At 38.2% G+C, this 10,054-nt stretch overlaps 1 long non-coding RNA gene across 1 annotated transcript; it reads right to left on the minus strand.

Moving 5' to 3' along the window:
- Window positions 1-833: 833 nt before the first annotated feature.
- On the minus strand, window positions 834-9,160 carry LOC120533595. Its single transcript, XR_005634562.1, has 3 exons — window positions 8,839-9,160; window positions 2,629-2,812; window positions 834-958 (listed from the first exon to the last, which is right to left on the minus strand). It is a non-coding gene; the product is annotated as an uncharacterized LOC120533595 (long non-coding RNA).
- Between the last annotated feature and the right edge of the window lie 894 nt (window positions 9,161-10,054).

The following is a 10,054-nucleotide window of genomic DNA, read 5'->3' on the forward strand; positions in this document are numbered from 1 at the left end:
GCCTGGAGCACTAGTGACCTGCTGAAATCAGCATATTTGCAATCTGATGCTGCTGTTTTGATTGGGGTTTCAAGTAAGGTTATGAGGGCCATACATCATTTTTGTCTCCACTGTAGCATCCAGCACAAAACATTGCCATGTGGAGCACAAACTATGGGGATTGAAGGCAACTATTATGCATGCACAAAGAAGAGAAAGGAGGCAGACTAAACCTAATTAAACACAGTTTTAATAGAGGTAGGATGATGTTATCCAACTGTTTGCATAAACAGAAATGTAGTTAGTGTGATTTGCCTTTTGCTGCTCCACTAAACCTACCAAGTGTCGTGAGTGAGACCGCGTATGACACAAGCTTATGTGAGCTTGCTTTGGCTGAAATATTACAAATCTGCAAACAATAAAAGAATATTTTACTAGTAGATAAGAAGGGAATAAAATGTCATTAACCCATTATATATTAAAAACAATAATTATTATTATTAATATTTTCCATTCATTTTAGTAATACAAAATTAACTAAAATGTTACAGAACAGCGTTTTAAAAAGAAGCCTTATAAATGATGTGTTGTTCACGTACATTGTATCATACTAGAAGAACACTTATTTGACAGGACAGTATTCAGACCTCATCATTCTTTCTAATAAAATTGAAGTGTGCAGGAATATGTAGGAGTAAATACCGTGGGAAGAAGAAGGAGGTTCAGGTGTCAACACCCAACTATTTACAACATTAGAAATAAATCTTTTAATAAACATCAACAATTTGGCAATCAACATATTAACTTGGTTTGTTGCTTGATTGTGGAAGTTTCTTTTCCTCTGCACTATTGTCATCAACTGATGCCACTGTTTCTGTGTGGGCAGAATATATGTATAGTACATTCACCTAGAAGAGGCTGGGCTAACAGAGCACGGCAAAAATTGGACTATGTCTCCTCTGAGCTGGGTGCCTCTGGACTGTGAGAAAAAGAAGAGGTAGTTAGCAACAGTGACCTCTCCGGGAGGTGGTATCACTCACCTTGACAGAGCCTTGAAGGTGTCCCCTAAGCATGAGTGTACAACAATACAGTACATATATTTGTGACTATACTGTATATGGAGTCACAAATGTGGTCTGTATTGTGATGGCTGGCCATGATGACAACAGATTACAAGCAGGAAAGAACATATGTTTTATGTTGTATTGATATTTTCTTTATTTTGTTAAACAGTCTATTTGACAGTTCCACGTCTTACCGGGTGTGCATGAGGATGACAGGCAGACAGTGTCTACTCGCCATCACCATTCTCAATAATAAACTTTAGGCAGCAGTCAGAGAAATAAGTGTATTGATGAAAAGGTAAGGCCATAAAACTTTGCATGCACACATATTCTTACACAGACAATGACTATTACAACAAATTGCAAAATTTATAATCATCCATTAATAAAATGTACATAAATTTAGTAAATGATGCATGTGCTAAATGCATCTTACATGAGTATTATAAATTGGCGGGGAACATCTTTTTAAACATGAACCGGCTTGTTATCCTAGTTTATCTTTTCAGAAAACTGGGCACTGCTTGGGTCACAACCATACTTGGCAATCAGAATTTCACTGCAATATCTTTCATTTATGCAAGCCAAGTCAAGTTTGTTGTCATGTATACATAGTGCAATGAAATCTGTACTTGCACGTCTCTTTAAAAAAGCCGAAAAAAATACAATAAAAAAAAGAAATAAAAGTATATGGTAGTTAGCATTATATATACAGGGCGGCACGGTGGCGCAGTGGTAGCGCTGCTGCCTCGCAGTTAGGGGACCCGGATTTGCTTCCCAGGTCCTCCCTGCGTGGAGTTTGCATGTTCTCCCCGTGTCTGCATGGGTTTCCTCCGGGCGCTCCGGTTTCCTCCCACAATCCAAAGACATGCAGGTTAGGTGGATTGGCGAATCTAAATTGGCCCTAGTGTGTGCTTGGTGTGTGGGTGTGTTTGTGTGTGTCCTGCGGTGGGTTGGCGCCCTGCCCAGGATTGGTTCCTGCCTTGTGCCCTGTGTTGGCTGGGATTGGCTCCAGCAGACCCCCGTGACCCTGTATTCGGCTTCAGCGGGTTAGAAAATGGATGGATGGATTATATATACAATTAATTACAATATGTAGCGCTGCTGCCTCACAGTAAGGAGACCTGGGTTCGCTTCCCAGGTCCTCTCTGCATGGAGTTTGCATGTTCTCCCTATGTCTGCGTGGGTTTACTCCCACAGTCCAAAGACATGCAGGTTAGGTGCATTGGCGATTCTAAATTGTCCCTAGTGTGTGCTTGATGTGTGTGTGCCCTGTCCAGGGATTTGTTCATGCCTTGCACCCTGTATTGGCTAGGATTGGCTCCAGCAGACCACCACGACCCTGTGTTAGGATACAGTGGGTTAGATAATGGGTGGATATGGTGTCCATACAAATAAAGTATTCACCCCCTTGAAAATGTACACATTTTATTGTTATACGATGGTGGACTTAATTTGGATTTTTGGATATTAATCAACAGAAAGGGATCTTTATTGTAAAATAGAAAACAAATCTCTGCAACTTGGAGTAAATTAATTATAAATATAAAACACAAAATAATTGATTGCAAAAGTATTCACTTACTCTGATCACTGGTGCAGCCAGTTAGTTTTACAAGTCACACAACTAGCTCAATGGAGATCACCTGTCTGGGGTTTCAGTTAATTGTACTATAAATGCGCCTGCAACTTGAAGGTTCACTTTGTGGTGACCCACCCATAGAAGATAAAAGATGCAGTGGTCCAGCAGAACTGAAATAGTTTGAAACCTTCAAAGAAAGAAAATTAAGAGTCAAAAAACACACAAAATGCCTATGGCGCAAGTGAAGGGGACGATCAAACCTTGACTAGTTATGAAAGGGTAAGCAAAGAATCTTCATAGACATAAGGCTTATTTATCAAAATGCTGTCCTTGACAAAAAACATTAAGGAGCCCAAAGACACAAAAGAAAGACCTAACAATAGATAAATCCTAGGCAAACTAGCCCAAAAACACAATCCAGTAGAGATGTCAAAATACAGAGCAAAAATCAAGAAAATTCATTAAACATTATTAAATAATCACAACAGAAGTCACCAACACCACAAAGGATACCAATGAACTGCAAGGGACTGCTTTTTTCCACAGCCTTTATAGAGTTAAATGTCTTGAAAAGCAGCAAGCAGCCTACTATCACATCCCCCCACTGGCGCATAGTTTTCTCAGCTCAAGTCTGTTTACCTGTGTGTCAGTTGCTAGGAGTTGTATAGAGTGAGAAGACAAGCAAAATCACAACTTTTATAAATACTATATCATTATTTAGAACACATGCATTTCATGTGTGTTCCATGTCTACAATGATCTATGTAAACACATTTTTAAAAAAGAAACATTTTTCATGTTTTAGTAATAATTGACAAAATGTAGACGTGAAGTTTACAATGTGTGAAGCCTGAAGTCCAAATATCAAAGAAACACTTTCACAAAAGGTACAAATAGAACAAGTGCGCTTTTATTCAAAAATATAACTGCAGAAAAAGAACCCGCGTTAGGATGCGAAATTGACACACATTCACTATGACTGCTTTGGTGGTGCAATGGTATCAACTGTTGACTGGTAATCAAAACTTCATGGGTTCGATCCCCGACGAGTCTGTTTTGAGAAGTGAGCTGCTTTTAGTCTTACTATTTTAGAATAAAAACATACGTTTGATTCCAGTCTGTAACAGCCAGTGTAAATGTATGATACTTGTAAAAGTTAGCTTTGTTTTTTTTTTTTTTATTCAGTTTCATTCTCTCAGTCGTGTTCACAATCCTACCCTTGCCCCCCGCCCTCACCATCTGAAACTGCTGTTTTCATATAAAGATGCGCTATAGCTCTGCACTCTGTAGGAAGTAAGTAAATAAACCAAGGTAAATAAGTAAATAGCATTTGATCTGGTTGTTATATATAAAGTACAGTGATGGCAGCTTCCACCTGCAGCTATAGACTCTTCAGTTCGCAAGTGACTCTCCACGCTAGTGTTTACATCTGGACGGTGTATGTGCCCTAAAAAGAAATCTGACTGCATTCTCATAAAAATGCTTGAGAACTGAAGTGTCTGCGTGCACTTTTCGTGGCATTACATGTGTATTTTTTGAGCATGCCCATGTCGCTCAAACACAGGAAGCTCTGCAGGGTACTTGTAACTTTCTTTTTTCTTCGGTTATAGTCTTGAATAAAAGGGAATGTGATAGCAGACTGCTTGCTGCTTATCAACACATTTAACACTAGAATTACCAGCGCCTACGAAAAAACTTGTAGATCCGTCCCACCTTAAATCGCTTCTCACCTCTCCGTTAGTGTCTTTTGTCCTTTAAGGGCAGACCCTTAACATAATTAATAGGTGGCCCTGCCCCTTGGGGAATCATCCACAAAACACATTGAACATGGTAACACCAACATGGATATATAGAAATAACATTATACACAAAAGTAATAAAAACATGCAGAACAATGCAAATAAGTGAGAACAGTTGTAATGTTAAATGGAGAAAAGAATCAAAAGACATAAAACAGAAATATATACCCTAACCAGTGCAGGAATGCTGTCTGAAGCATAACAAAAAAAACGTTAAGCAACTGTGTGAAAAGGTGACTGAAAACCACAAGTCGAGGGTGGAGACAAGCAAATATCCAAGTCAGTGAATATTCCTTGAAGTCCAGTTAAACCAATCATTAAGACATGGAAAGAGTTTGGCACAACTGTAAATCTGTCTAAAGCAGGCCATCTACAAAACTGAGCAATCAAGTAAGGACAGTGAGGGAGGCCACCAAGTGACCTATGATAACTCTGAAGGAGTGACACGTTACAGTCAGTCATGTGCGGTGAGGTTAATGGCTGGTGAGGCACAAGTCAGATTTACAAATATATGAACCCAAAAGAGTAGCTTATTCACTATTCAATTGGCAGCATGCACATTGACTACTGGTTATGTTTCATATCTCATCGGCATTCTTTACACACACATCGGTAAGGTACATATTTGGCTAAGAAAGAACGTTACATTTATAGTGGAGAGAGCACATTTACTCGGCACCCCCCATGTGTTAATTTTCAATTCATACTCAGTCAATACAAATGAAAGTATAGAGTGGTGTAAAAAAAACGGATTTCAATTTGACCTTAATTGAAATATTTAGGGTTTTATTTAAGTTTTTTATTCTGATGCTATGAGCAATTTTAATAGAGACTGTTCAACAAAAGGATAACAAGAAAAACAAAAGAATATATTGTTTAAGGACAAAATTTAGTTTTTAAATATTGGATTGTTTTTCCCATTTTTTTATAAAATGGAAAACAGTTTATGGTCTTACCTTTACTTGTAAATGAAGTCCATGCACATATCCTTCTCCACGAAAATCTCATTTACTTTCTTCTAAAAGTCCCTTCTTATTTTCCTTTTTTTGTTAAAGTCTTAATCTTCTATTTTGGCAGTCAGTCGGAACAAAAAATAAAAATAAATGGAACGCTGCAGTGCACTTGATATTCTGATATTGCTAACTTATATAGCGTCTGCGTAGAAGAACAGCAGTAACAAGCACCTGTTGGGCTCATATCCGCCCCCTTCGGTGTGGCACGGAAGTATCTGCCTCACCTTGTGCCTTTTCACTGCGTTTTTATGTCCAATCAGAAACACCAAATATGTCACACATATTCATTAAAGATATTTGCCAGACTGTGGAAAGTCAGGGTGTATAATAAACATGTCTGAAAAAATGATATTGGCGATACACAGAGAGAAAGCGACAGACAAGCGCCAATTGCATGCATCAACCCAGTGTGTGAGGGATAGTGCAGTCCAAGGTGAGACTCAGCTCGTTTCTGCCGCACCTCACATTTCTCTCCTCTGTTTGTGCCAATTCCAGCGATTTTGACTATAAAAATGATCACAATTATTGGAATCATACAGAAAACAAATTTATAGCACAGACCAGTGGACACATTTATTTTATGTTATCGTTATTAGTATTTTTACTTTTCATGATGACAGGTGAGGCTCTGCTCTGATCTGCCTCCCCTGACTGCATGTCCCTGGTTACAGTAAATTAGATTGGAGACTGTGCATACAATAACTGTTGCCCAGATGCTTTACCAGTTCCAGGCCTTTAACTATAATGTTTGCTTTATAAGGCAGCTGGTGTGATATATGTCCTGAACAGAAGGAAGTTGGATGTCAGTTATATTCTCTGCTGCCTCCACCACCCTCTGTGGCATATTAAAATCTTGAGCCGAGGAGGTGCCACATCAGAATGTGATGCAGACAGTGATGATAAACACAACTGTGAACTTTGTAAAATTTCGCCAGAACATATGGAGAAATGTGTGCTGTGTTATCCACTAGTTTTAAAAAAAAAGCTTTCTTGTAAATGTTTTTGTATGTTTGAGGAAAATATGCAGATAATGCAACAGCTTTTTAGAGTTTACGTTTACACTGTGTAATAAAATTGCTTTATTTTGTCTTTGAGACTGGGGTTATTCTCAGCATCTGCAGCATGACTGTACTGATAAAATGCTTTTCTGCCCCAGTGTTAATTATCACAAAGATTTCTATTTTATTTATTACTGCAGGCACCATTACAAAGTTCATAAAGAAGGTCTGACAGCCACTCCCTCTTTGACATTATCTTGAGAAATATAAATCTTAACTCCTGTTCTAGTCTTTCTAGTCAGCAAGCCAGGGATAAGGCTCACTTTGTTGATGTGATTTACTTTAGCCATTAGGCCTGCTTTTTTGGGGTTGAGTTTTCAGTTTTATGTGCTGCTAACCCATACCAATCATGCACACATTCATCCACCTTTCTGTTTGGTTGTCCATTACAAGAATCACAAAATCTGCTTATTTAACAGAAACCGATGAAGCTTATTTTATTCTGTTACAAATAGTCTGATTGCTGCAATGGTCGGCAATGTTTCCTCACACATGCGGTGCTGTGGGTTTGAATCCTGGTTATATTTTGTGTGCTGAATGTGTCTGAATTTCTTTCCTCTGGGTACATCAACCACAAAGAGAGGTTAGGTTAATTGTTGAATCTAAATTGGTTGAATGTGAGTCTGTTCGTAAGTAGCCCCCACAATGGCCAAGGGGCCCATGCAGGACTGATTGTACTGCCTTACCCTGAATAAACTCCATGTCTCCTGTGACCCTGAAATGGATTATGCTGGTTTAAGAATGTCACGTAATTAACAACAGTAGGTTGAATTTTTTATGGAATGAACATTAAAAAATGTCAAAATAAAAGCAAAATTTGCTGGATACTGTTGAAAACGATAGAACAGTGATTCCTTATCTACCTCAATGAAGGGGCTAATGCCATTTTTTTGCCATTAATGCGTTTTCAACTCTTGGGTCACAGGCTGACAGTAAAGTTGAGAAAGCACAGCACAGTATGACACCAGAGATGTTATGAGACAAAACTGTCAGCCAACCAGTTGCATCACTGCTGTTATACTTTTGGTTTGATCTGTGGTTACTGTGATATCTCCCATTTTTCTGCAGTGTTTTGTGACTTTTCTGTTGAAGTCATTGATTGAAAATGGAGAATAAGTACATGAATAACCATTTTTTCAGTCCAGTGAAGCTTGTCCCATCTTTTTTCTTAAGGGAAAATTCATTTTAATTTACACATTTTTGAATTATACAGCACAATTCCAGCAATGTAACTATGTAAATTAGGAGGGAGGTGTATTTACCCCCATGAGAGAATATTTGGTAAAGGATCCTTTGGAAATGACAGCCAAAAGTCTGCTTTCACAAAAAATCTAAGTGCGTATTTGAATGCTACATTGTTTACATGATCCCTAGGTAAAATGTTGTTGTTGGTAACAAGAAATGCCTGCCCTATATTTTTAATCAGAGAGATGTTAAGTATTTGACTTGCCCACTTGACTTCTATTTCCCACTGCTCTCTCTGCAGAGCATCTACAACTGCAGAGTCCCCGGGAGAACTGCATCGATCCTCAGGGACCCCACCCAAGGGACAGGGACCCCACCCACCCCAACACGAACTGTTCACACTTCTACCCTCAGGTAGAAGGTATAGAAGTATGAAATGCAGGACATTCCAGGCTAAAGAACTCTTTCTTTCCCAAGGCCATTTGACTCCTAAATAACTGACTGTAGTTTATAACCATGATTCACCTCATTCTGTTTACCTCACACAACCCTATTTGACTTGTTCATCACATACCTACCTGCACATTACACTTTACATTTCTATTCTGTTTTTATACTTTATGCTGCTTCTGTTACTTATTATCTATCTGCTGCTTATTGTTTATGTTTATCTTTATGCGTTGGTTTTGTCATTTGGTGTGGACAGCAAAGAAAGAATCTCATTGCACAGGGAAATGTGATTCCTTACTGTGCACATGACAATAAACTTTGAACTTGAATTGACTTCTGTATTTATAAAACCATCTTTTATACATTCTTGCTTTCTCTTTATGTTGCAGTGAGAATTTACACATGCCATATTCTATTCTTAGGTGTCTTCTAGAATCTGACTAAAAGGCCTCCCTATAGCGTAATGCAGTCACCACTGTGCTTCACAGAAGAATAATGTTCAGTTTATGACTTGAGTCAAAAAAGGTCAACTTTGGTCACAACAGACTTTTGATTCTTCTCTGTTTGGCGTGGAGGTCTCCTGTGCCCTCTATACAATTTATTGTGAACTGTATTTATCAGTAGCCTTTGTTTTGTCACTATCTAGTGAAGTACATACTGTATACACTGTACTTCCATGCTATATACACTGTTATCCATAGAACTCACCTCTGCCTTGTGATGGTTGTGTCTGTCAAAATCTCCCCTGGGTGAATATCCAACATGGTACAGCTGAGCTCCAGCATCCATGACCTCAGTGCCTAAAAACCTAGTACAACTAAATACAATTGAATTGCTTCTCCTAGAAGCATAACTTCTTTCAAATAACTTTGCCCTTTGTCTTCTGTCACCAGAATTGACACTAGCCTGACATCTGACCCTGTGTCTCTTCTGCATCATTTTATTAACCATAAAACAAAGCAAGAGTCCATCTCAGCCTCTGTAAACTGGATTCACATTGACATGCCATTAAAATATTTCAGTTAGCCTACTGTATTACTCGGCAGCCTTCCTAAGCAAAGTATCAAATAACCTCATTAAACAACTCTCACCACACTCTCGTTCAAATGTGTGGCTTCTGCTCTGGAATATTTCTCGCCAAGTCTGTTTGTGAGAGTCTATACGTTTTGTTATTCAAATCCACACATCAGACCCACCTATTCTCTCCAGGCATTAGAATTGCTCTCCTTTCCTTAATAAGTTTCACAGTTCAAATTTTTCAGAGCAAAGATGCAATTACAATATATAAAATACTAGCTTGAAACAATAGCTTTAAAATTTATATCATAAAGGTTCTGTAATTTAACATCCCAACTTGAGACAAGTGATAAACATCAAATCAGTTATTTGTTGGTTTTAATTGAATAATAATTTGGAGAGATATATAAAATTTTGCTTCCACTTTACCACTGTCAGAAAAATACAGTTACATATATAAAAAATCAATAATGGCAGACAGGAGCAGGCAAACCCGCACTTGGAGGGCCACTGTGACTGAAGGCATTTTTAACAACCAGCTTCTTATACTGGAGTAGATTATTTTGGTTAACGAAAAGAGAACAAACCTGCACAGAATTGAAAATTATGTCAGTTAGCTGTTGTTTCCTCATTATTTACTACTTACAGTTATTATCTCTCTGAGAGCTTCATTAAAATGAAGTTAAAAAAGAAGCTTAAGAAACCTCCTGTGCTCCAAAAGCACTGGCAGCAGATAACATATTTTCTTAATTTCAGAGTAATAAAGTATGTTGCACTGGGCCGAGAGCTAGAGAGAACCATTTCATTAAACAAAGAAATCAATTAACAAAGTTAAGAAATTTCCAATAAAACACTTCAGCCAGTGCAGTTCTGCAGAACCAGAGGGGTATCTTCTGTACGTCGCTTA

This window comes from Polypterus senegalus, chromosome 8, assembly GCF_016835505.1.
Source record: "Polypterus senegalus isolate Bchr_013 chromosome 8, ASM1683550v1, whole genome shotgun sequence".
Taxonomy (NCBI): domain Eukaryota; kingdom Metazoa; phylum Chordata; class Cladistia; order Polypteriformes; family Polypteridae; genus Polypterus; species Polypterus senegalus.